We start from the raw sequence: 26528 nt of genomic DNA, 5'->3' as shown, positions 1-26528 counted from the left end.
TATTAAAAAAAATTACAACACAGTGTCAAGTGACTTCTAGTCTATTCAACTAGCTTGAGGCATTATGGCATCCAATTCCCATTCAGAATTTCCTACTATTATGTATTTTTAGATGGAAGGGTATCTTGTCAATTGCCTTATAAATCAATTAAACTACAAGACTTAGCATCAAAAAACATTTTAGAACCTACAAATTAAATGAATTAATCATTTCACTACCAAAGAATGCTCATCCAAAAAGCTCACAGGAAGAGAAAGAAATGTTGAAATCCTGTCATTGAAACCAGGCTCATATCTCGAAGTGAAACACTTGGGTATTTCAGCACCAAATTTGCATTTTTATGACACTGGAAACATGCTGAAAAAAACTCTCACCTGTTTAGGAAGGCACCTGCAAGACAGCCAGATAGTCTCATGTAAGATTCCTCCAAGTCATCATAGAAAAACAAGAATGAAGTTTAAAACATACATTGAATTAAAGAAGACTATGAAGAAAGGAGTCACTGTTATAACTGATAAGCCACAAGGAAGACTGTATCTGAGTATCCAAAAAGAATAAACTATTGTTGTATTACTCAAATGTTTAATACAGTCTCATAAAATAACAAACAAAGAGTATCTGCTACAGAATGTGAATGTTCCTAAAGATAAAAAAGTGAAAATAGAAGGAAGTAAACCTAAAGCTCACTGGTCGAGCTTGACTGGAGATAGTTCACAGCCCAGGGCAGTCCTCCCCAAGAGCCCATGGGAACGCGGCAAGTCTGTGTTCTCCTCCAGTGTTCTCCGACTGCCAGTCTGATATCCCAATATTGAGTTCTTGCTTCTCTAGCACAAAAATTGCTTTCGAAAATGGGTTCCAAATCTGTTTGTAATAACACCGATGATTGACAAATCAACTTCCGTAATCGTAATCCAAGACTTAGGCAAAGAAATAGAGACTATACCTTGAATAATTAAAGAAGGCAAATAAAGGAAAAAATAAACAAATGGGATCTCATCAGAATAAAAAGTTTCTGCATGGCTAAAGAAAAGAGTATTAAAATAAAAAGAGAACCAACCATATGGGAAGACGTATTTGCCAATGATACCTCACTCAGACAAGGGATTAATCTCCAAAATATATAAACTTACATGACACCATTCTAAGAAGACAAGCAACCCAATTAAAAAATGGCCAAAGGACTTGAACAGACACTTCTCCAAGGAGGACATACAGAGGATCCAGAGACACATGAAAAGATGCTCAATATCGCTAGCTATCAGAGAGATGCAAAAATTTCCAAAATTTTTATTCAAAAATAAGATACCACTTTACACCGGTCAGAATGGCCGTCATAAACAAAGCAACAAACAAGTGCTGGAGAGGTTGTGGAGAAAAGGGAACTCTAGTTCACTGTTGCTGGAATTGCAGACTGGTACAATCACTATGGAAAACAGTATGGAATTTTCCATAAAACTAAAAATAAATTTGCCTTTTGATCTGGCAATTCCACTGCTAGGATTATATCCTAAGAACCCTGAAACACCAATCCAAAAGAACCTATGCACCCCAATGTTCATAGCAGCACAATTTACAATAGCCAAGAGTTGGAAGCAACCTAGGTACCTATCAGTAAATGAATGTATCCAAAAACTATGGTACATTTACACAATGGAATTCTACACAGCAAAAAGAAAGAAGGAGCTCCTACCCTTTGCAACAGCTTGGATGGAACTGGAAAGCATTATGCTGAGTAAAATAAGCCAGGTGTTGAAAGACAAATACCATATGATCTCACCTTTAACAGGAAGATAAACAACAAAACAAACAAGCAAGCAAAATATAACCAAAGACACTGAAATAGAGAACAAGGGACAGTGACCAGAGGGGAGAGGGGAGGGAATTTCAGGGGAAAAGGGGGAAGGATTTACAGGAACTAGTATAAAGGTCACATGGACAACAACTAAGGAGGGTGGACATGGGAGGGAGGTGGAGGGCATGGGGGGTGGGCTGGGATGGGAGTAAAAAACAGAAAACTGTACTTGAACAACAATTTAAAAAAGAAGTTTTTAACCAAAGCTCTGCCAAATTAACATTAAAAGTTCAGGAGAGTCTTTGAATAAGGCTAGAAATATGTGTGATCTTATTTAAGGACCTATGTTTTCACAAACAAGGGATGATTACCTGGAGGTTATCAGAAGAGACATAATGAGTTTCAAGGGTAGTGACATAAACAGAAATACCACAGGGTGATACTGCATGGTCCTTAGAGCATGGGGACAATAGCTCTTCACTGAGAACTTTAGTTTGCAGAAAGGGAAGCAAGGAGAGGTAATTAGAAAAAGAACGTAGGTATAAATCACTTGATGTTTCCAAGTGACTTTAACCAATTGAAGTTGGGCTTGAAGAGGCTTGCATAGATGCTGTTTTTTTTTTTCTTTTGTTTTAGGGAAGCTCTTTTAATCATATATGGAGTGCAAAGACTTGTGCTCCGCTTCTGAGCACTCTAATGTTGGATAAGGCAGAGATCTCTCTCCCCGGGAAATAGTCTATTAGAGAAGGTAAGACTTTGATATTTAAATTGCATATCTTAAGATCATTGTCCATTAAAAATATCTTGAATAATTTTACTATAAAAAGTTATAAGTCAGCATTTTAATAATACTGACAAGCTATATTTTCCAGTTCAATTGTTTAGTATATATTTTCTTCATGAGTTACATTGCATTTCACCCTTTGTGTATCATTTTATCATGTATCATTTCAGATGTTCTTGTATTTTATGGACAAGACTACTATATCTTTGATAAAAATTTGAAGAACAATAACAGCTTGTTTTATTAATGCTAGGATTGTAGGATCCTAAGCAAAACTATTAGCATTAAAGAAAGTTTAAAATGGGCTTCTCCATGGCTGTACAAAAATGGCCCATAATGAACAGTGAAGTTTACACCTTTGGAAAGAAAAGGGGCTCTGTTCTCCAAACCTGTTGAAATCCTTAAACATAGTCAATGAAGGCTGGGCGTCATTTGTGAGGCTTTAGCTTAAATTACCAGCTATGGGAAAGCCTGAGAGAGATAAGACATTAGCATGTTAAAGCTTCAAGGCACTGCAGGGTCACTAGTTATTCTAATAATCCTGAGCCAATTTTCCCAGCTTCTCCATAAAAGGCATTTTAAAATCATGTCCATCATCATAATATACTCGCTCTCAGTCATCTTGTCAGCATTTACATAAAACCTAGCTGTTATAGGGAATATATTACATTAACTATTATGGGGTTAGAGATAGTGTAAGAAGTGGAAATTTTATAATAATAAGCATACTGAAAATACTGCCAACCTCACATACATCCTCTGTCTCCACCTCAGCTTCCAACCTTTTCTAGGGAAGTTAATCATGCCAACTACAAGGCGAATTTGTGCTGTGCATTTTAGTCCCACTGAGGTTAAGGGGGAAGCACCAAATAAAATTAAATGAATTCCCCTCTAGGAACAGTTAGGTTTCAAATAACCCCCAAAGGTAAAACAGTTATTGTTTGCCCTTAAAACTATATTCAACTTTGAGCACAGACGCAGTTTGACCTTTTGTATGAAAAGCTGATCCTGTTAACAAGCCTAGTACCTTTAAGTAACACTTACTGCTCTGAACTACTAACTGCGGACTGTTTCCGTGAAGGGGGCAGGCAACCATTTTGCTGTTCTGTGTGATCCCCACACAGCTATAAAATTACACATATGTTTTCACAGGAGAAGCAAGACCTCATTAATCAAGTTCTGCCCACTTCCATTAGCCACGGGCAGGGCCAGTTGGTCTGCCCCAGACGTCCCACCCTAAATTCTGTGTTTCTTCTTAATTGGGTTTACAGTGAATAAAGAGCTGTTTTAAAAAATCTGAAGGCTTGTACTGATGGGATCATTTGTTTTGTGCAGTTACTTTCCCAATAGCAAGATTATTAGTAAAGTCATCATAAAAAATAGATTTCAAAAAAACAGGCCAATTTATCACACAAGATTTAAGCACCTTTTTGTTATTTTACATGTTTTTCTATAACAAGTTGATATATTTCACAGTCTCACTCTATAACTACCTGTACCCATTCTCTGTTTTTCGGTCATGATCTCATAGCTCTCTTGCTCTGCAGGTGGACAGACGGGCCCACGTAGCGTGTGTGCTGCGTGTGATAAGCTGATCAGACCAACTTTTAACTTGTTGTGGGACTGCTCACATTGAGGCAGACTACTGGAACACTCACTGGAATACTATTTTCTCCGTGGAAATAAAATGAAAATAAATCTCTTGGTTTTGCTATTTTTGTAACTTGTTCATAGGAACACCTTATTGACTAAGGTATGTTATTAGGATATTAGGTCTTAAGAATCAAACATGAATGACTTTTGTTCTAATGCTATTAAAGATCGGATGAATTAAATAATGCAATTTTCAACATAATTTGAATTTTAATATGTGTAAACAGAGTTTCATAAATATGATAGATAATGGGTTTTCTCAATGGCTTATCTTTCAAAGATTGCATAAAGGGCCCTAGCCAGCTGGTTCAGTCGGTTGGAGCATCACCCACTACACCAAAAAGTTGTGGGTTCCATCCCTGACAGAGGTGCGTACAGGAGATGAGAGGAAAGCAATCAGTGCTTCTAACAGTGATATCAACATATGTGTGTATGTCTGGGATTCCAGAAGCTAACTAGTCTCTCAGCTTTTGCTTGTCCTCCAATTTACCCTTTGTTTACAATGCTGGTCCTTGCTAATATTTCATTTGAACACTAAATTTAAAAATAAAAAAGATTTCATTTCTTTAAGCATTATATAGTTACCTCTTTATTATGATACATTCTAAAATTTCTTTAGATGGCATCCCCGTGATTAAGGAAAAAATGGTAACATCCATTTATCAAACAAAGCAGTGTACTTACCCATCTATCTGTGAAGCAGACATGCTAGGTGAATATGATGTCAAAAACACAGACCAAGTATATGCAGTTGTGAAAAGTTATTAAAATATATTAACTTGTTATAGATAAATTGTAGAGAATAGGCAAAAGATGATTATCAGACATTTATAATAAATGTTTTAAACCTTTGTTTCATCAAGCTTAATACTTTGAAATATGTCACCTTTTATTTTTGCCCTCTTCATTACCTGGAAGTATACACCAGCCCACAATGAAGCCCAGAAACCGAAAATGGTCTCATAAACACATCATTTTCTTTTCATCTGCCTCCTGACAATTGTTCAACACTGAATAGTGCAGAAATGTAGCTTTCTATCAAAGGTGAAGTGCGCTGTCCTGCACTGTGTGGGAGACTGAAATTGTTCAGACTTAGAGTCACTTGGTCACTACATTACACTATAAGAATACAGAAGGTAAGCACTATATGTATCCCTTCTGAGCTGTGAGGGTTCAGATAATGGACAATGATGGACCTCACGGTGATGGAGTCATCTGATACCCACTGCCCTCATGCAGAATCTGCATTAGGTTACTCTTGAGTGTAGTGTACTCATTCCTTTTCTATTTGTCAAAGTGCATTTTCTAGGTCAAATCATGCTTTTTAGAGCATTTCTAAATAGCTTTCTATAGATATTTTCAAATTTTGCAAGTCAATTTGCTTGACACTAATAATATTCAAACATAAACTCTATTATTTATATTTCCATTTCTAAAATGGTAGAGCCCTATCTTCCCAAATAAGAATACATTTAAAAAAGCACCAATAACTATATTAATATTTCTAAGAGGGTAATTCATAAAATCCTTAAGCGACCTGTGCCAGTCATGTTGTATTATTATTACTTTTAACTAGAATACTTCATATGCTTAAATAGTTTATGTTAAGATTATTTTTTCATATACATTCTATATCTGGTAGTCAGGAAACAGTATTTATTGTCAAATAACACAGACGGTCCTTAGCATGATTGTGTTTAACAATATTCTGGTTTATCTCTTAAAATATGGACAAGTGATTTGTGCGAAAACTGTGCCACTCAAATAGTTGAGGATTATAAATGTTCATATGAGAACACATTTGTATTTCTTGAATATATCATTTATGTGGCATCTTAGCTCACCGTAATTTAGGTTTTCAATGAGAATATCTTGCTAGTTTAGTTTTTTTAATTATTGGAATTCTTTACATGTATTTATATTAGTGGTCTAAATTATAAATAATTAATTTAAGTAATATGAAGAAATGGTAGCACAGCATAAGTTTTAACTGAATTAAAGATTACAAAAGCTAAATGTTGCCATTATTGACAACTTACTGTGACTGAGTTAAAAATTAGAATTCAAGAAGTATGTATACTTTAATAATGTCTTAGCAGGAATTCGCCTGCCTTAAACACTGGATGCGAAATCCAACTGCAGTTACAGAAACTGAGGGCTACAGTGTGTTTACAATACATGAAAAAAGATAAATCACTCGCACTCATTATACATTCAATTCAAATGGTAGATTATCCTAATTTCTGGCATGAGTAATGGATGTAAATTATTTTCTTTTGGCTTCATCCTAGCACAAAGTATTTAATATTGCTTATGAAAATTTCTCCTATGGAGACCCAGAAGGTGGGGGAAAACCAACCAGTCCATCATAATTTGCCACACAACATCACAATAACTATAGTTCTAAAAACAAGATCTTGAACAAGACTGATTTTAACTCAGAATACTATTCTCTTCCTTAGTAATACCACCATATAGATTAGAATAGTTCTAAATTTGATTTGTGGTGGATTTGGTATGTGGCAGCAAATAAGAAATTTTTAATTTTTAAAAATCTTGAAGATAATATACATATATGTACATATGTATCCATGTATGCATACATGCATGTGCATATATCTATATTTCTTCTTTATAGAAAATTAAATGAGCACTGGGGGGGTGGGCTGGGATGGGAGTAAAAACCAGAAAACTGCACTTGAACAATAATTAAATAAATTTTAAAAAAGCAAAAAGAAAATTAAATGTTCTATATCAAGAGAGCAGTTTTCCATCCTTACCTAATGGTTGTGATATGTTTGTATCAGAAACACAGTAACAGGTTTAGAGGAAAGTCAACTAGTAAAACCTAAACTGAATTACTGAACATGAATTTGCAGGGTTTTGTTTTTGGTTAATGCATCCCGTTTTTTCCTGGTTTCCAACCTCACAAAAAGGAAGAGCAGAGGGAGGCAAACACTGGCTTAATTATCCCCATCAGTCTCAGAGACAAGGCGCTTAAGAGTTTTAGCTGCTGTAAACACTCCCCTGATAGCAGATAAGAAATCTGCTGAAAGGAGGTTTTGTCTGGGGAAAGCTGGGGGCACAATAGTTAATCATTAGTACAATATTGTATATGCATTACTACTTCAAAGGAAACAGAACCCAATATTCTATTGTGAAGATTCTCAGTGTTTTCTTAAAGGTAAGAAAACTAATGCTAACCAGAAGGAAATGTTTTTTTTTTTAATTTTTAAATTACATTTGCTGCAGAAACAAAGCATGTTCTACTTTTCATTCATTTTTTTTCTAAAGAGAATGACATCGTTGTTTTGTTTCTCTATGTGTGCCTGCAGAAATAAACAAAGTTTCCACTGAAGTCAAAGATGTAACATTTGTCTCAAGAAGAATTTGCACCTTTGTATCTAAATGCATTTATCAGAACCAGAGAATATCGTGTAACCTTATTTCATCACAACACTAGAAGTAAAACCAATGTTCTTGCATATCACTACTGCATTTGTCTAGAGAGCTATCTGTGGAAAACTGACACCGCACTGTGCCTAAACAGACCCTTTCTATCACTTCACAATGAAGGCATCCAGAATGACCTCCTGTTCTTTCAACTTAATAGACTTCTCTTAGTCCCGTGATCAGAGAATCTTAAAGGCTTCCAAAGCCTTACAAACACCTTTCCAGAGTTAACTCCTACTCTCCCTTGGCCCTTCTGCCCCCGTGTCCCAAGAAAACAAACTTTTTGGTGTCGTACACACTCCTTGCTTTTTCCCACACGGCTGCTTTAACAGATACCACTTCTGATTGGATGCCTACCCTCCAGGGCCATGTCTTCAAGTTCACCTTTTCTGGCAACTCCCAGTCTCATCTGGCAACACTGCCTTCACAAACCATCTCTGTTCTTGTCTTGCTCATGCAGTTTGGAAGTAGTCTCTTTTTTCCTAGGGACGCTCTTAGTAACCTTTTATCATAGTAATGTCCATTTTAATCATTGAAACATTGTGGGCCATCATTAACTGTTGCTAAATGACAGAACTTAGTAAAATCTGTCAAATTTTATTTATGATTGTTATGTGGATGTTCAGTGGAATTTTAAGGAGGATAAGATAATTTTTTTCTACCACAAAAAAGCATGGTCAGTTTTAACACTTTGTAGGATTCTTAAACGAAGAACATTAACTAAAATTTGTAGAGGACTTACTACCCTATAGCGTGTAGTTGGTACTATACTAAACATTTTACATCTTTATAAATATAGATAAGATTTCTAACCTGTAATGCTGCCCTACCAGTGGGTATCAAATATCATATAAATCATCCACTTTTCATTTCTGATGAAAGATTTGGTGGTATGCACTGAGCCTTACTTAGCTAATAACTTGTGTATGCATCACGGTGAAACATCGATGCTTCATTCAGACATTTATAAGTTCAAACTTTGCTACTGTCACAACTGCCACAGTCTCATTTTGTTACTACATGTTTCTCAGCAGAAACTTTCTGTTTACCTTTTAAATCACAGCCAAGTTGACGTGGATTCTAAATGAGGGAGTTCAATATGTAAGGTAATAAAAGATACTTAAGGGGTAAAGTGACTGAAGGCGCTACTTTTTTTATATATGTGGTTATGTTTTTTCAAATGTGTGGTCTCTGTATTATCCAATACCATCCTCAAAATGCACAATATAAAGAATTTTATTTACTATGTAAAAGTTTCAATATGAAGTAATTTTGTGTCATAAAATGCCCATATGGTTCTTAACTATCTTGATTTTAGGTTTTCAGGAAGATTTTATATTATTTGAGTCAAATCATATGCATCCTATTATCTAGACACCACGAGTCATATAAGCTAGGTACGTCTCAGACTGACCAAATGTGGGTAAATCTCTGAAAGCTGACAGACACTGAGTGGGGCTCTCTCTAGAGCTGGGGTAGTAAACAGGGATGTTTTGAATATGGAATCTCTGTGAAGTAAATGACATCATAACTGTGTCACTTTGACCTTCAAATATACATTGTACTGCAGATTTTTTAAGTTAAAAACTAACTCTTTTGCTGGCATTCATAAAAAATAATCAGCAATTTTGGCCAGACTTCCACAGAAAACAAAATGCACAGTGCATTAGAGCATATGGTTAGAAGAAAGCTTTTTCCTTATAAATGTAGAATGGTTAGTGCAAGAGATCTGTAGCTTGATGGTCACTAATTCGAAATCCATTTCGAATATTGCTTTAAGCAAATTATTAACCTCTATGATCCTCAGTTGATTCATCCATGATAAAGGAATGCTGTACATAAATACTATCTGTATCACAAGGTCTGTTGTGTGGAAGTCATGTTATCATTTGATAATATGAAAGCAGCAGAAGTAAGAAAGTTTCTCTATACATGTGAAAAAAAGAAGTAGAATAGAATAATCAGCTTTTTTAATCCCAGATATTGAAGCAGAAAGAAAAATAGCTCAATTTAAACTATGCTGGCTTTGGGGCCTGAATCACAACAAAATGGAGATACAGTTCATTCTTTTCCTAGATATACTAGTAAAAGATTATACAAAATTAAAATTGAGAAAAATAATGTCAGTGAAATTCACTTCTTCAGGTCTATTCATTTCAGACCATCAAACTGATTGTGTGGTACAATGTTCTGATATTGCAGTATAAATAAATGTACATTTCAAATATATGTATTCATATAACATTGTAACAGCAAACATGTTGGCAGATAAAGTATGTGTGATAAATTGTAGCCATATCAAGCATGTGAATTGTATACACATAACATTTTAAAGTAGTTTCACAGGAGAAGCTTTTTCCAGGATATACAAATTTTTGAGACACAATGTAATTGAGTATTTCAAAGATTATAGCATGATAAATATCCCATTTAAAGCTATAAATAGTTTTCTACTCTGTTACAAAGTTTTGAATTCAAAAACCACCATTTTGGTTTTCTTTGTGAATAGAACCTGGCAACATCATGACTTTCAAACTTGTGACTGAATATTTCCAACGATATGCTAACATAAAGGATTAATACTTGGAGTACAGGTAACAAAATAAAACAGCTACTTTTACAGAAAAAGACTCATGAAGTTTATAGTTTATACATTTAGATCACTTACTATGTATTGTTGGATAATATTTTTATATTTTAAACATACACCCACATATTTTTAGCAATCACCAGTTCATTCTGATGTGCTGAAAATTTAGCCCAAATCTTTAAAAAAATAACTTGTCACTTCAATTATTTAAGGTGATGATTTTCTCCTGACATTGATACCAAATATGCTCACAGATGCTAAATGCCCAAAGAATGCTATATTTTATTCTTAAATTTAAAACGACTCATAAATAAGCACATTTCCTAAGTAGAAAACTTCATTTTATCAAAACAGAAATAGTCACCACCAACACAATCATTATGATAATTCAAAATGATTCAAATTCATAATTCATAATGCAACATTTTTACAATAATTCATAATTCAAAAATAATTCACTAGAATATTATATAGAATCTTGTACTTTTGATCTGAATAACAAAAATATAACTGAAAAGCACACCCAAATACATACCTAAATATCCTTTCATTAAAAATGTATACTTTTGAAAAGAGCTATGATATAACAGTTCTAATTAGAAAACAATTGAAATCTAGAAATTATGTGCTTTTTAATCCCCTCACTTTTCACCCATTCCCCACACCTTCATCCCATCTGGCAACCATCAAAACACTCTCCATAGCCACAAATCCTATCTCTGTTCTTCTTGTTTGCTTAGTTTGATTTTTAGATTCAATTGTTCATAGATATCCACTTACTGCCATTATGTATCCATAGGGATGTACAGTATGGTACAAGAAACAGAGTATCCAAAGAAGTTAGACACATGACCCATGGACGTGAACAGTGGCGTGGGGACTGTCTGAGGGAGTGGGGGGTGCTGGGTGCAGGGGGCAAAGGGGAAAAAATCAGGACAACTCTAATAGCATAATCAATAAAATATAATTTAAAAGGAAAAAAAACCATTTGCTGTGCATTGCCCATCTATTTTTTTAATTTAGTCCACAGTCATTTTTAAAGGTATATTATCTACCTATAAACACATTAATTTAAAACATAAAAATGTCTCTCTATTCATTGACTGTATAGTATATGCATTGGTTAAAAGTGACTAACAGTAGATATTAAATTTAACATTTTGTTATATATTCTATTACAATTATAAGACCAAATATATGCACCAGATTCATATTTATGCAGTGTGATATACAATTTTTAAATTTAAGTGTTGTTGGATAACATAGTTTTTAAAGGTATACAATGTTTATAATTGTGATTAAATGGCACATGCACAACCTTTTAGAAAACACATAATATAAAAATAATTCATTTTCATCATAGCTTATTAAGACATTATTAAGAAAAACATCATTTTGTATAACAAAAGTCATAATATGAAAACTAAAAGAGACCCTCTGTAATTAGCTGTTCTTTGGAATCAACCTAGCACACAGCTAGTTGATTGTTCAAGGAGATGGGAGGAAAGGGGTGGGGACTCGGAAGTGATTCTTATTGCCAAAATTTATTTTTATTGCCTTTATTCTACCTCATCATTAACAATAGAAATGTATATACTGTTTTAAAAAGGAAAATATACTTGGATGCCTAAAAAGTAACAGAATATGTTCATATAATCACTATTTCACTGAATTGTTAATATGTCAAATTATAAAATTCAAATTTATCCTAAAATATTTTAAAGTTCAATAATATACTTAGATTAGAATGAACCAAAGCCAGCTATCTATGTAAAATATAAAATAAAATAACTTATGTTTGACAACAAATACATTTAAGGCCCACATTTGCTGCATTTTTAAAATTATAAACTTGTTTTTGAAATTTAACATTTTGTTATATATGCTATATATATATATATGATATATATTTGTTATAATTATAATACCAGATATATGCACCAGGTTCATATTTATGCAATGTGATATACAATTTCTTAGAAAACAGTTACATAAAAATTTGTTAGATAATTTAATTTATATGTGAATTGATACTGCAATAAAATTTTATTGCATTTTACAATACAAAGTAACAAATAAAATATGTTTTGTCTACTTAACTAAAGAATAAATTCAATGAAATCATATAACCCCTTTATCTGCAAAATAATTGATATTTTCATGTTTAAATGTCTACATTGGTACCAAGTAAGCATAGACACAAACTATCAGGACTTAAAAAAATACATATTTGATTTCTCAAATTAAATGTTATAAAATACAACTCTTGATACTTGTATTTCTTTCTTTTCAACCTATACTGTAAACTAATATCACAGCTAAACCCACCTTTATACATTCCTACATATCAATTTACAAATGTTTTGAAGAAATACCAATTTATTATTGCCCATGATTTCCATGATAGATTTGAACCATAACTGACAGACAGCTCACAGGTAATGGGAAGAAGGTAAGGGCAGGAATAGCCATGCTTCCAGATGCTAACACATGAAATGTTATAAGAAGAACCGTGAGAACCTATTAGTGAGCACTGTGGCATGGCACGATTTCACAAAGCTTTAAGAAGACAGTCTGTTCATAAGAGAGTCTGTACATAGTAAAAGTGTGCTTCCATTGTGGAATATTGCATATCCCAATGTTGAGCCACAGCTTCTCACTTTGGCTTTCTTATGTAGTTCTAATTCCTTCTGTAATTAGCTGTTCTTTGGAATCAACCTAGCACACAGCTAGTTGATTGTTCAAGGAGATGGGAGGAAAGGGAGATGGGAGAACACTCGGGAAGTGATTCAGAGCCTGTATTGCCAAAAATTGTACACTGTGCCTGTTATGCTTTTCCATGCTGACCTGTGCCCAATTAGATGGAACCTGAATTTTTTTTCTTTAAAAAATGGATTTCTGTCTCAAGTCCCTTGACTCCTACTACTGCTAATAAAGAATTCTCAGTCAGCAATGTGCAGAGTAGGGAATCCAGGGATAATGGAGCTGGGCGGCTTTTACATGCAAAACAAAACACCAAAGAAAGGGAATAAAAAGGCTTACAAACAATGCAAGCTCTCCCAGAAGGCTTATCCACATTTTTCTCCCTTTAAAATGTACCACAAATAAAGCTGAATCAACCGCAATCATAACGATGCAAACTTTTGATTATTATGGCAAATGATACCTTCGTGTTTCAGGAGAGGGCAAAAAAAGTTTTGTGGTTCGTCTAAAGGAGCCGGGAGTGAGAGCCAAGGCCACTGACATTTGTGGTGGCAGATTAAGCTGTGAGCAGACTCTAAATAAATCCCATTCTCCCTCATCCCAAAATACACTCTTCTGGCTTTTAAGACTGACTTGCATTCTACGCATGCCAGTACACTATCCATTCAGGAGCACTTATTTCCTGGGAGACAGGGAGGGCAGTCTTCTGAACTGGGAAGTCATCACAGACCAGTTGTGTTTGTGTGTAACAGATGCTAACTATGAGTGATTACAGTCTCTGCTTCACATTTAAATGAATCATACATACATTTTGTAAAATCATCAAAATCTTCTTAAGCAAAAAAAAAAAACGAATGTCTGTTCATTTCATTTTTGAACCAGTAATTAGTCTTTCTGTCACCTCAAATACCTACAAGATCACCTCCGAGGAACAGCAAATAAGGTTGGCAAAGACATATACCGAAATCAGCCAAACCAAACTTTTCAAAAATATATAAGTTGATATAAGAATAAAAAGTCTACATTATCTTGTGAACTCTGATTTTCCTAATGCTTTTTTAGAAAAATGTATTCCATTTGGAGTAGAAATAAGAATATATAAATTACAAGATCTTTACAGAAAACATAAAGCAAATAAGTTGTAATAATGCTAAGAAAACCATAATGACTTTAAAATAGAATTACAAAAAATAAAATAATTAAGGAAAGTAAACCAAATATCTTTAAAACTATTGAAAATCTATTACAAATTCTGTATTATTGCCCAAACTGATTTTATTATAACATAGGAAAAAACTCATAATCTCATTTCAAACTTAATTTTAATAAAACTGTAGCCTTCACTACAAACAATTTTGTGAATTAAAAATAATTAAGAACTACTGTATGGAGGAAATAGTCTTTGATAAATCAGTAAAATTCGTTTCTCCCACATTTAATAATATTCTTATTTATATGTATGTCTTATACTTTCCACTCACAAATCAAGATAATGTTTTCAAGCTCAATAGGTCCAATAGCTCATAAATTAGGTCCAAATTTACTAGAACTCATAAATAATGTAAGTACATATTGAGGGGCATGGTGCCCTATGAGAGACACTGTCCTTCCTCAGTTTCAGGTCGTGTGTCTTGAGGGCAAAACCCCACCCACCCCAACCAGTCACATCAGCCAAATCAACAATGGCAGTTAAGCACAAGGAAGACAAAACTCCTTCAAATTCAATGAAGTGCCCTGAAATACATCACATGCCATCCAGTGACAGCGAGGCAGAGAAGACAGGGAGAGGCAGGCCAAGGAGCAAGCCTGGTAAGAGATGTAAATATTATGGGCAAAATCTGCTTAGATATCATTTACATACTATTCACAGAATCAGATTGAAGTTGAACCACGTATTAGAATATTGTCTCTGACACTATGACATATCTGATATAAACTATGATTGTATTAAGAATCTTGACAGTTTTCCCTTTCTGCTCTGGTTTATGAGGGGCAAGATTGCAAATACTGTTTTCTCCAAAAAACAATAATGAATTAAAACAACAATTAGGGTGCTACCCCAGCTTCACTGGACTGGGTATACATCACAGAGGATGTAGACATTATGAAGAAAAGTAAGAATATTGAACTTCACTAGCTCCATGGTTCAAATTATACCTTTCCATGTTAAGGGTACAAAGACGCTTTAAAGGGGAGCATGTAGCCCTGGCTGGCGTAGCTCAGCGGATTGAGTGCGGGCCTGTGAACCAGACAATCGCGGTTCGATTCCCAGTCAAGGCACATACCGGGGTTGCAGGCCGGTTCCCTGCAGGCCAGTTCCCAGCAGGGGATGCATGAAAGGCAACCATACATTGATGTTTCTCTCCCTCTCTCCTTCCCTTCCCCTCTAAAGATAAATAAAATCTTTAAAAAAAAAAGGGGGGGGGAGCATGGAGAAGACAGATTCAATCAGAGAGGTCTCCAGCCACCACGCCCACCCTGTTGAGCATACAAAAGTGTCATTTTGCAAAGGTGTAAATGATAGATTGCTGTTTATATTTCCAGGTGATCATTTCATTAATGATACATTTGTTATCACAATCATGAGAATGTACAGGCATATACCTTAAAACACTTAATGCCACTTTAGCATTAATATTGAAACTGCTTATAATTTTCTTTCCTGCTTCCAACTCTATGGATTCAGTCACATGATTAAGAAAGGACACATGTCCATTTATTAAATGGATTTCAACCATTCCCTCCAAACGATTTTATGAAAGTTATAAAATCTTTCAGCAGTATATTGTTTTTATTGAAAATGATCAATTATAGTTGTATAAATTAATCTGCAGTTGATAAATGGTGTCTGTAATGACCTAAATTGCATACCCTATATATTTACATGTTTACGCACTAATCTAAAGTGACTATGTTTGGAGATAGGCCTCTGAGGAAGTAATTAAGGTTAAACAAGGTCATAGAGTGGGCCGTAATCAAAGAGGATGTGTTTCTTAACTGGAAGAGGAAGCGACACTGGAGATTTCTCAGTCTTGTGCACACAGAAGAGGCCATTTGTGGGCACGGAGAGATGGCAGTCATTTACAGGACTTGGAGAGCCTCAGAATAAACCCTGTCTTGCTGGTACCTTGATCTTGGACTTCCAGCCTCCAGAACTGTAAGAAAGTTCATTTCTGTTGTCATTTTGTTACGGCAGCCCTAGCAGACTAATGCTATCTCGGTAAGTCTTACTTTTTGTTTTATAGTGATTTAGCTACATAAGGCTGAGGAAATCATTCAATTTCTCTGAACCTCAGATTCTTTATTTGTAAAACGAGAGGCATGGGCAAGATCAGGGATGCGAAATGTAAGACCCATGTGCCTCCTCGCTTTGTCCTCCTCTGTCTGAGGTAGACACACTATTCCAAGTAACTGTAACTAACTAATAGGAACTGTGGGGCTTTTTAAGTTAAAAAAATCATAAATGTACATTTATTCAGGAAATACAATTACTAGCATCTTTGATATTTTAATAACCATTCTGGTCATTAGATATTCACAACATGTATTCCTTTAACTCTACACCAAGCCGCGCTGATGTTCTTTACAAGTTTTAAAAAGGCAGGGGAGTCGAGAGATGACAGACTTTAAAAGTGTCCATTTAAACTCCTGATAAATTTCATTGATGAAAAGGGAAAGGTAGACTATGGTCTTAGGTAAAGCCTGTTCACCACATTGGAGCTGGAGGATAAGACCTATGGAAGCAGCCGTATTTCATGTCCCTCCTCCTTGCAGCACTGCGCGTGCACCAGCAACATCAGCAGCAGCTGGAAGCTAATGAGAAATGCAGCATCTCAGCCCTTACACCTTCTGAATCAGATGTCTCTTTAACAATATCCGCAGTGCATGCTAACATTTGATGAATACTACCCTAAGATTTGGAAGTTTGTAAAAGGAAGGTTGCAAAAACTAGCAGCAACCATCTAAATGTGGCCCACTTTATTTATGTTTTTTTGGTTGGGCTTCTAAACAGTTTAAAATTCTCATCCAAAAGCTTTCGTTTTCAACTCGTAACATAATTTGTGAAAATTAAAGGTAGCAAGAGTTTGTATAAAGATAAGAATTTGTTAATGAATTGGAAGCTTCCGTAAACACGGGCCAACATTTCCGCTGCTATCAACTGGAGCGGGTAGCATCCCCTCTTCTGGAAGGACACTCCCCTGCCCCCGTGACAGGCCTCAGCAGTCCTTGACATTGACTTATTTATCGACCTGGCCCTGCCACACATTTGACTTTGTAATCTCTGTCCTTTACAGTCCCTTCTCTTCCACCTACCATCGAAGGAAAAAATTTTAAAAAGAAATATTTAACAGTAAGAGATTTAAAAATATATAAGTATCCGCCCAGAATTAATATTCTCATTGATAATTTTTAATTTTAATGTTTCAATATTAATTTGCTTTGATTTAAACCTTAACAATACTTCCTTTAATGAAAATATGTGCAGGGTGGTCAGCATTTAATTGTTTTAATCCATTAATAATACATTGTTTAAATTTCTATCGGTCTGAGAGTAAATTTTTTTCTTGAAAGAAATATACTCATTTAGATTGCCATTTTCTTCCTATCTTAAAAATATCTCATCTTGAAATATTTTTAAGAACTGACCAAAGACTAATTCAGAGGATGATAGGGAACTAGATTGGGGAATGCCAAAAATCTAGTTATGGGAACTGTCTTTGGTAGCTACTTGGAAATAAAGGGAATGAAGCATAATATAATGCCTCAAAGACATTTTGACAAAATAAAAAAAAAATGATACATTCTTAGCTTCATAAAATACCTTGGGCCTTGAATTTAAAACTTTCAGGGATCATGATTTTTGTTGGAATTAATGAAAAATTAAGAAAATATGTAACACACTGGTAATATTATTCCCATTTTGACTTCCCATTACATTAGAAGTTTTATCTTCCTACCCTCAAACCCCAAATGTTATTAATATTTTAATGCTCAGAATCATGAAAGCCATTTACATTTCTATTAAAAAACATAACCCTTGGGTGCTGGTTGCATTAAATATTGCATGTATTCACATAGTTTCAACCATAATGTCAATAACGAGAACTCTTTATCGTCAATTCTACCGATCCATGTTCTCATCCTTCACCTTTTATCAAATACCAAAAAATTAATAAATTTAAGTCACCCAAACTCTTATCTACTACCTTACTTTATTTCCTTCACATAACCATTTTTTCTTAACTGACTTTTGATGCAACTAACAAGCACTATAATTTTAGAAATCACATGGTGACTAGCTGAATATAACTACATAGAGGGGTGAAACATGTCACCGCATTCCCAGATTTTCAATGAAAGCTCATTTCAGGGAAACCTCTGGGTTCCCCTGCCCAACCACAGTGGGAATGAGGACCCTTGCTTTTCCTCCTCTTCCTCATTCTGCTGGGAATATGTCTCTGCCCATCCTGTCACCTACCACATTCAGATTCATCTTTACATGCCAGTAACATCATGCCGTCCTGCTGGGGCATCACTAATACTTCCTTCACTACTTTAGAAAAAACAAATCTAAAATTCTTTTGTAGTGTAAGTTCTTCAAAATCTGACTATCCTCTTCCTAGCTACCTGAACATGTTCTCTGCTCTATGCAATCCAGTTAGTACTTTATCATCGCCAAGACTTGCAAATGCTCAAAACTGGGGGGTTTCTTACATATTCATTTTCCATCTCCTCCACTCTGATTTTCTTCTAATTCATTTTAAATTAAATCCATATGTATTTATTACCATTACGTGCCATCTTTTAATACCCAATACAGTTCTATTGTTCATTAAGTCTTTTCTGATTGTATCAGCACTCACTCATCTGTGATCATTGTGATGGGTAATTTCAATAGCCAACCCACTTGGACTGATTACTGTTGCCACACGGCCAGTTCAACAATTTACATACCTCACTTCTTTAGCTCCTCTCCACCCGTCTGTGAGGTCAGTATTATAATTCCCATTCCATAAGTGAAGCTCAGAGCTCTCATAACACTTAGCCCAAACTACAGAAGTTACTGCTAGCTCTATACTGCTTTCTGTAGGTCACTAGCACTTAGTTACCCCAGTTAGATGCTAAGTGCTTTGAAGACAGACAACATGGCTTATTTTCCTGTGTCTCTGTAAGTACTGAACAACCGTGCTGAACAACTAAAAGGCCATCAATAAAATTTAGTTGATGAATAAATGAAATGCCCCAGGCTATACCTTCAGGTAGCCCAGGTCATGCAAGTGATATTACCACCATAAAAAGTCTTACTTTGACCTAAGAGGCTCAATATCATCATTCCACTTCAATGAAAAATAGAAAAATGCACTTATGTTAGCTAGGCAAGAAAACAGTTTGTGTGAACACCAGGAAAATTGAAGATTAGAAGCAAGGATCTTTTACTATGAATATTTTTCTAAGTTATGAAGTAATAGAGATAGTACTCAAATATTTTAAATTTGTATTACATTTTCTCACTTTTCAACTTTAAAAGAGGATTATTGGCAAGGACAACAACACCCAGACCTTTACTGACAATGTAGGAGAGTCTGGAGAACGTGAGACCCAGAGAGCAACAGGCCAAGTTCAAACCGGATCCCCCACCAACCAGTCCTGCATCTCATGTCCCCTTTCTCCTCACCTAACAAATACTATCTTTGGTCAAAAATAGGAACCCAAAACATAAAGAATGGCTATTTTCTTCTTTTTTTTCTTTTGGTCAACAGTTTTTTATGGTCATCACAGTTTCATAGATAAATTTAATTTAAATTTATAAGCAGGTTCCCATTAAACTGCTTGACTTCATCACAAAGCAAAGTATGAAAGTATAGCACAGTTGACTTGATTAAAAGTGTAGGACCTCTACTGACATAAAGCAAAGAACCTCATGATGACCTTGAATCCTATGGGAATCTCAAGTTTTCTTTGTGTGGCTTGGAAGGCCTTCCATGGTTTGCTAACTGACTACATCTCTGCCCTTCAGTATAGCTATGCCCAGCTATTGCACTTCTTTTTACACCACATCTTATTTCCTAATGCCATGATATCCTACATGCTCCTCTCTTGCCTGTAATGGCTTCTTTACCCAATCATCTCCTGAGACAAGTTTAACACTATACTGAATACAAAACAAAAACAAAAAATCAGTAATTGATATTGAAAGTATCAGAAGAAACCTCCAAAGTTAAGTCTATGAAACAACATGTTTTGTACTTGATAATTAAAATGATATGAGTACAATGATAACTGATGATGAAAACACTAAATAATTTTATCAATTGGTTAGACTCTCTGCTGAAAGTGCTATGTATTTTCTCTAATATAACACCAAACATAAACCCAGCATGAAGATATATCATCTACATTTTAGAGGTTGGGAAACAAAAGTAGAGAATTTAAGTAACTAGTCTAATATTATACCTAGTGAAGGCAACATCCACTACCCATTGAGAACTCAGTTACACCTAACTCAACGCTATAGTGTAAGGAGAGCACCAGTCCAAATAATATACTACTCTAACGCCTTTTGTTTAATTATTACTCATATTATGGTAATGACTCTTTCAAGGAAACATCTTAAATTTTTTGTAGTCAATGAAACTTGTGGTAAATCCACAATAATAATGAGTAATAGTTCTCACCACTTTGTGCTCTTACTTACTCAAAGGTGATGGTGATTCCAGGATTTTTACAAAATCTATAACAGCTTGCAAGCAAAGGAAACTAAAATGAAAGTACTAAGAATAATTATTTATCAGTTTGAATAATTTTAAAAGCTAAAAAGTCACCAAATAAGAGAGGAATTGACATTGTTCTACTTTTAATATAAGGTGGTTGAAAGCTGGTAAAGTCAACTGATATATATAAAAATAACATGAATTGGTTTAAATATGTGTAATTACTACAAATACAGATGCTTATGAAAAATAAGGCCCTTATGCTTTTTTATTTTCTAATCTTTAGGAAAAAGAATGATAAGCCTGTATTACATTATATATCTGGCTAAGCCAATTCTACGACTTCACAGAGACTCCAGCCTGTGCAGGAAGTCTGTTGTAGGTATTAACAATCTCTGTCTAAAACATCCTCCTTAGTCTAATGCATCTCTCCGATTGTCTTTGTGGCTCCATGATTAGCACATCTCCAAAGTTTTTACAATATTAACTGAATAGAGTATGGCGATACAATGTACATTTAGACTAACACATATTGTATACTGGATAAAAATTAGTTTATTTTCTATTATTACAAATGTATTAGCTAACAATTCATAAAGTGCTGTGCATAAATGCAGTAATACGTATGATTGTTTATGATATTATGACATGTATTCCATATTTAAAATAAAGATTTTTGTTTTATGTTAAAATAAATAATTAAGGTATTCTCAAATACTGTAACATATTCATTACAAAAACCCTGGTTTTCTTTTCTAATTTTGGACATTTATAACATATTTATAGTAAGTAAAATAAAAATTCACATTCATTTACCATTCAGAATCAGGAATGAAGTGTTCAATTTTTGGTAAATTCACTGTTGAAAGCCTCAAAGCTTAGCTGACACTTTTTATCAAAACCTTTTATTTGAGCGACTTTTCCTTGTTTCCCCAGCTTAAAAACATCCTCAAAGGGAAACATTTTTACCAATGTGGAAGAGGTGAAACAAAAAATGGCAGAAGCACTAAAAGATACCAAAATTGAAGAGTTCAAAAACTGGTTTGAGCAGTGGAACAAAGATCTCAAGAGATGCATTTCATCAAAGGGAGAGTACTATGAAGGTGACTGAAGTTTAAACATGTAAAAATAAACACACACTTTCTTAGAAATAAATTCTGGGGTTTTGGAGTGCCACCTCATAATTGTTACATAGTATTCATTCTTACAATTGCAAAAATGCATTTGGGTACTATAGAGATTGATGACACTTGTTTTTCATTAGGCATCAGATTGAGTGCATTGTGCTTTTTGTTTATTGTAATTATACATGTATAATACTCTCAAAGTTAAAAAGAAGTACATTCTCCATTTCATAACACAAAATCATATATTGGATGATCAGAACTAAATCAATATGGATTTTCTAGAGCAAAGACTATGGGCAGGAGATATTGCGTTTCTTTTTTTGTGGCCATTGTTTTGTTAAAAATGATTATTTTTCTATAGTTCAAAAAATAATCTCAATAGCATTCCTACTGAAAAAATGTGATAGTTGTATATGTTCCTACATCAAATAAAATGAAAAGTTCCAATTAATTATTGCTTTCTCATTTGCTGTTTAAAATGCAGATGAGCTCAAAGCACTGACTATATTTCAAGGGAAAAGTAACTCAAATCACTCTAAAATAATAAAAATAATTGTACCAAACCAGACTCCTATAAAAGAAAGTGTGTTAGTTCTAAAGGTTAGGGAGAAGGTCAAAGGGGTAAGTTCAGAAGATGTATTTGCACTTTAAATGATTCAGGAACCATTTCCACGGAGACACTTTTCACTCTCCATTGGAGGTGTGCATAGAGGTGATGTGAACATCATCGTTCTCATCCATACCAGGGCTACAAGATAATTTCATGTGGTTAATTTTGCTTCAGTGCTTGGAAAACCATACACAAACTAAGTAAATCTATTAAATATACACGTGCAAGTTGAAGAAGACAGTGATTTTCCATGTTTTCTCTCCCAACCTAAACAGCAGAGGGGTAGTTAACTTTCCAAGTAATGTGGCATATCTCCAAATGCCACCAAATCACCCACCTTTAAGTGAAATTGGGCTGTCTGTTAAACAGCCATGTCCCCAATTGCTTCATTAAACCTACTCATACTACAATCACATTATGACAAAAAATAAAATAAAATAAAATAAAATAAAAATCAGACTCTCAAAAACACCCAGTTAAGCTGTCTAGGCATGGCCTAAAATTCAAGTAATAAAGCTAAGCTTACCAAAGAAAACAAAGTCATAAATACATTGAGAAAGTTGGTGGTTGCCAGGGGCTGGGGTTGGATGAAATGGGGAAAGTAGGTGAAAAGGCACAAACTCCCAGTTACAAAATATGTAAGTCCTGGAAAATGTGATATGCAGCCTGGTGAGTACAATTAATAATATTATATTGCATATTTGAAAGTTGCTAAGATAGATCTTAAAAGTTCTCATCACAAGAAAAAAAATGTAATTCTATGTTAACCTGATTTACTGTGGTGAACATTTTGCAATATGAACACATATCAAATCATTCTGTCATACAACTAAAACTAATACAATGTCACATGTCATTTATGTCTCAATAAAATAATAAAGGAAAGAAAAAAAGAAATAAACTGCTCTATAAATGTATCATATACTCATAGGTAACCAACCCTTAACCAGTCAAAGCTCATTAGTTTTAAATAACTTTTTGATATTTTAATAAAGTATATTCTACTACCCAGAACTATGCTAATTTTGTTCTACACGTTACCATTTTTCTTTGTTTATTTAATATTAAAAATTAAGTTTCCCATAGCAGGTCAGCACCTGCGTCACTGTGCCACACATTCCCTCCCACCGTGGCACATGAACCAGCAGCAATAGTTTCACATGGGGACTTGTTAGACACACAGAATTTCAGACCCCAGACCAGACCTACTGAATCAGAATCTGCAGTTCATAAGATTATACAGAGACATATATACCTATGCATATATATGTATGTATGTGCACCTAATAAAACTATAAAGCCATTTTCATATACCATTCGTAACTAAGTATATATTTTCCTGCAACATTACAACCTTGCAATAGATCCATGTGAAATATACAATTCTATATACAATATGTACATATATGACAATTATACAGATTAAAAAGTAACAGTGAGTACAAAGCACTTCTTTAGCTATTATGTTATCTAAGAAAATTCCTTCTACATTTACTGTAAGGGCTGAAGTGCATTTTACACTGCCCAAGGAATGGTGTTTAAAACCATAGTTACAGGTAAATGCAGACGACTATACTTGAACAACAATAAAATATTTTTGTAAAAAAGAATTTCCATAATGTGATCACCAGAAGAAAAAAGAAAAAACATACTTACAGTGTGAACATCCCAGACAGCACTCAGCACAGTTGCTTTGCCTGCTGTCATTGCTTAATTGATATTGGTTCAATTAATTGTTTTGGTTTTATCTGCAAGTTTTCCTAAATGTTGCCTGCTCCTGACTGAGTACTATTCATTTTTCCAATATCCGTAAGTTGACTTTTAGAAAAAAAGACATCCCCAAATTTATGACAATGCACTACTTTCTTGCCCCAGTGGCTACTAACTCTTAATGAATACAGAAGCTGTTTTTTTATCTTCCCTCAAGCGAAACATCGTAAAAAGTAAGAGAGAGCAATTGTGACCCTATCTGGGGAAGTTTATGAGACTGACAGAGGACAGATTGAGTTACTACGTTATTGTAACACTTCATCAAAATTCTTGTCCAGGTTTCAAGCAGTGACTTAAGGCAAGTGAATTGGCCTATAAGTGCTGGGATCACTTCCAGCAACTTACCCAGGACACAAAATTACCCTCTTCAGTTAACCCCAGTTATTTCTCTGTCCTTGTTGTAGTGGAGAGAGTACGTAGGGAAAGGGGTCCTGGTCGTCTAGGACAGGGAGGCAAAGGGCTGAGACATCTCCACTGCTCTGCTTCCAAAGAGATGACTCTTGAAATGACTGTGACATTGCATTAGCAGGGAGACTAACAAGGAGGTCATGTCCAAGGACTTCATTTAATTTTCTTTTATCAGCTTGAAGCCATTGAAGAGCTATATTTTAACTTTAGAACTATTTCAATAGAGCAGTGAATATGTAACAACAAATTATCCATATTTAAGAGCCAAATGACAATAATTTGTGCAGGTATATAGACATAATTATGGAATCCATTTTCACCATTCATTTTCACCTAAAGTCAGTTTTCTAAAGGTAATAAAAACCAGTATGGATTTTCCTAAGAAAACATCTGGCACTTAAATTTCAGGAGTGACTTTCAATATGAGTGACTTTTCAATATGTTGTAAAAGCAAAGAAAGAATCTAATTATTGTTCTTAAATCCATTTTTGTAGATGAAACCAAGACAAATATGTGTGTATTTATATATATACACATACTTGCATATATATTTATATATACTTGTATATATTATATATTACAAATATATAATATATACAAGTATACTATAAGATACTCCATAATATATTATTTTTCAAAGGGAGAGAAAAAACGTTTATATAACTTCACTCTTTATGTTTATGACAGAAAAATATGTGTGTATTTATATAGATACACATACTTGCATATATACTTATATATACTTGTATATATAATATACTTGTAATATGTTATATATAGAACTATACTATAAGATACTCCATAATATATTATTTTTCAAAGAGAAAGAAAAATGTTTATGTAACTTCACTCTTCATGTTTTGACAGAAAAATTCAACAATGTTTGCAAACAGAGAGGTTACAGTTTAGTGCAAACAAAAAGCCTTAAGTAAATTAATTCAACTCTGATTGATCAGCGGATGGCAAGTTAACTGTGAAAAACTGCAAACGATGGCAGTAAAAAAGCTTTTCTGCAAAAATATACTTTAGCATATCGAAGACATACATATATCTATTAGGCTTAATTCTGTGTTTGAAATAAATACCAGTTAGGATGGGATGTTTGGTAAAGATACTCACATATGTAGCATACCACGTTTTGACCAAGGCTGCATAGAAAGAAATAGGTGGGCAAAGACACTGAATGAATTCTCAGTCATGGACAAATCAGGTTTTATTTTCTAAATAAACTATGAAAACTCTGTTTTCAATCTATATGAGTCACCACCAATCCAAAGATTAAAACAAACCCACACCCAATAGCCATTATCTATACAAATGAAGCAACTCTCTTCTTCATATAAAATGAAAGTGAGTTCTTTTCAGTTACTATGCTCGTGAAATAATGTTGAGAAGTTAAATTCTGGCTATTCTTTTGGGTGTTTTTTTTTTCATAAGTCTGGTTGCTATCAATATTAAAATTGTAAATCACTCAATCATGAGAGAAAAAGTATTAGCAGTTTTTATTATTATTTTGTTTTTTCCAATAATCTACAATATTAGTATAAGTTCAAGTAAAAAGAATGAAAAAAAACCCCTCACTATTGTGGATGCAAGGGAAATAAAATTAACAAATAAAATTTGCAAACAAAATTTACATATTCAGAATTTTGTTTTTAAATTATCCACAACCAAGATTTAATAGGTAGTTAATAGACCAATTGCTTTATCTGCATTTTTTAAATGTTACATATGATTTTTCCCTTAAAAATAGCATTTTGCTTAATACCCTTATTTTCCCTATGTATTGAAATGTTAAGATAGACAACCAGTCACCTTCTTTGTGAATTTCCCTCTTCTTATGTCCCTCCATCCTGATCCTCAGGGTTCTTTCTGTCTCTTATCCCTTCTCATTTGATATCTTCTACTCAAGTATTTCTATCAAA

General features: G+C 34.1%; 1 protein-coding gene and 1 long non-coding RNA gene across 6 annotated transcripts in view; one reads left to right on the top strand and one right to left on the bottom strand.

Moving 5' to 3' along the window:
• Positions 1–26528, bottom strand: part of ERBB4 (erb-b2 receptor tyrosine kinase 4) — a 995253-nt gene that overhangs the window by 829764 nt on the left and 138961 nt on the right. The gene's annotated exons all lie outside the window — the stretch shown is intronic.
• Positions 16022–21883, top strand: LOC128628494 (uncharacterized). 2 transcript variants are annotated; one of them, XR_008392893.1, is made up of 3 exons: positions 16022–16133; positions 20975–21066; positions 21625–21883. It is a non-coding gene; the product is annotated as an uncharacterized LOC128628494 (long non-coding RNA). The 2 variants fall into 2 exon arrangements; XR_008392892.1 differs by having other exon boundaries at positions 16022–16196.

The sequence above is a fragment of the Artibeus jamaicensis genome, unplaced genomic scaffold (genome assembly GCF_021234435.1).
Source record: "Artibeus jamaicensis isolate MK-2021 breed Jamaican fruit bat unplaced genomic scaffold, CSHL_Jam_final contig_1015, whole genome shotgun sequence".
NCBI classification, from domain to species: domain Eukaryota; kingdom Metazoa; phylum Chordata; class Mammalia; order Chiroptera; family Phyllostomidae; genus Artibeus; species Artibeus jamaicensis.
This window is presented reverse-complemented; position numbering and strand designations above follow the sequence as displayed.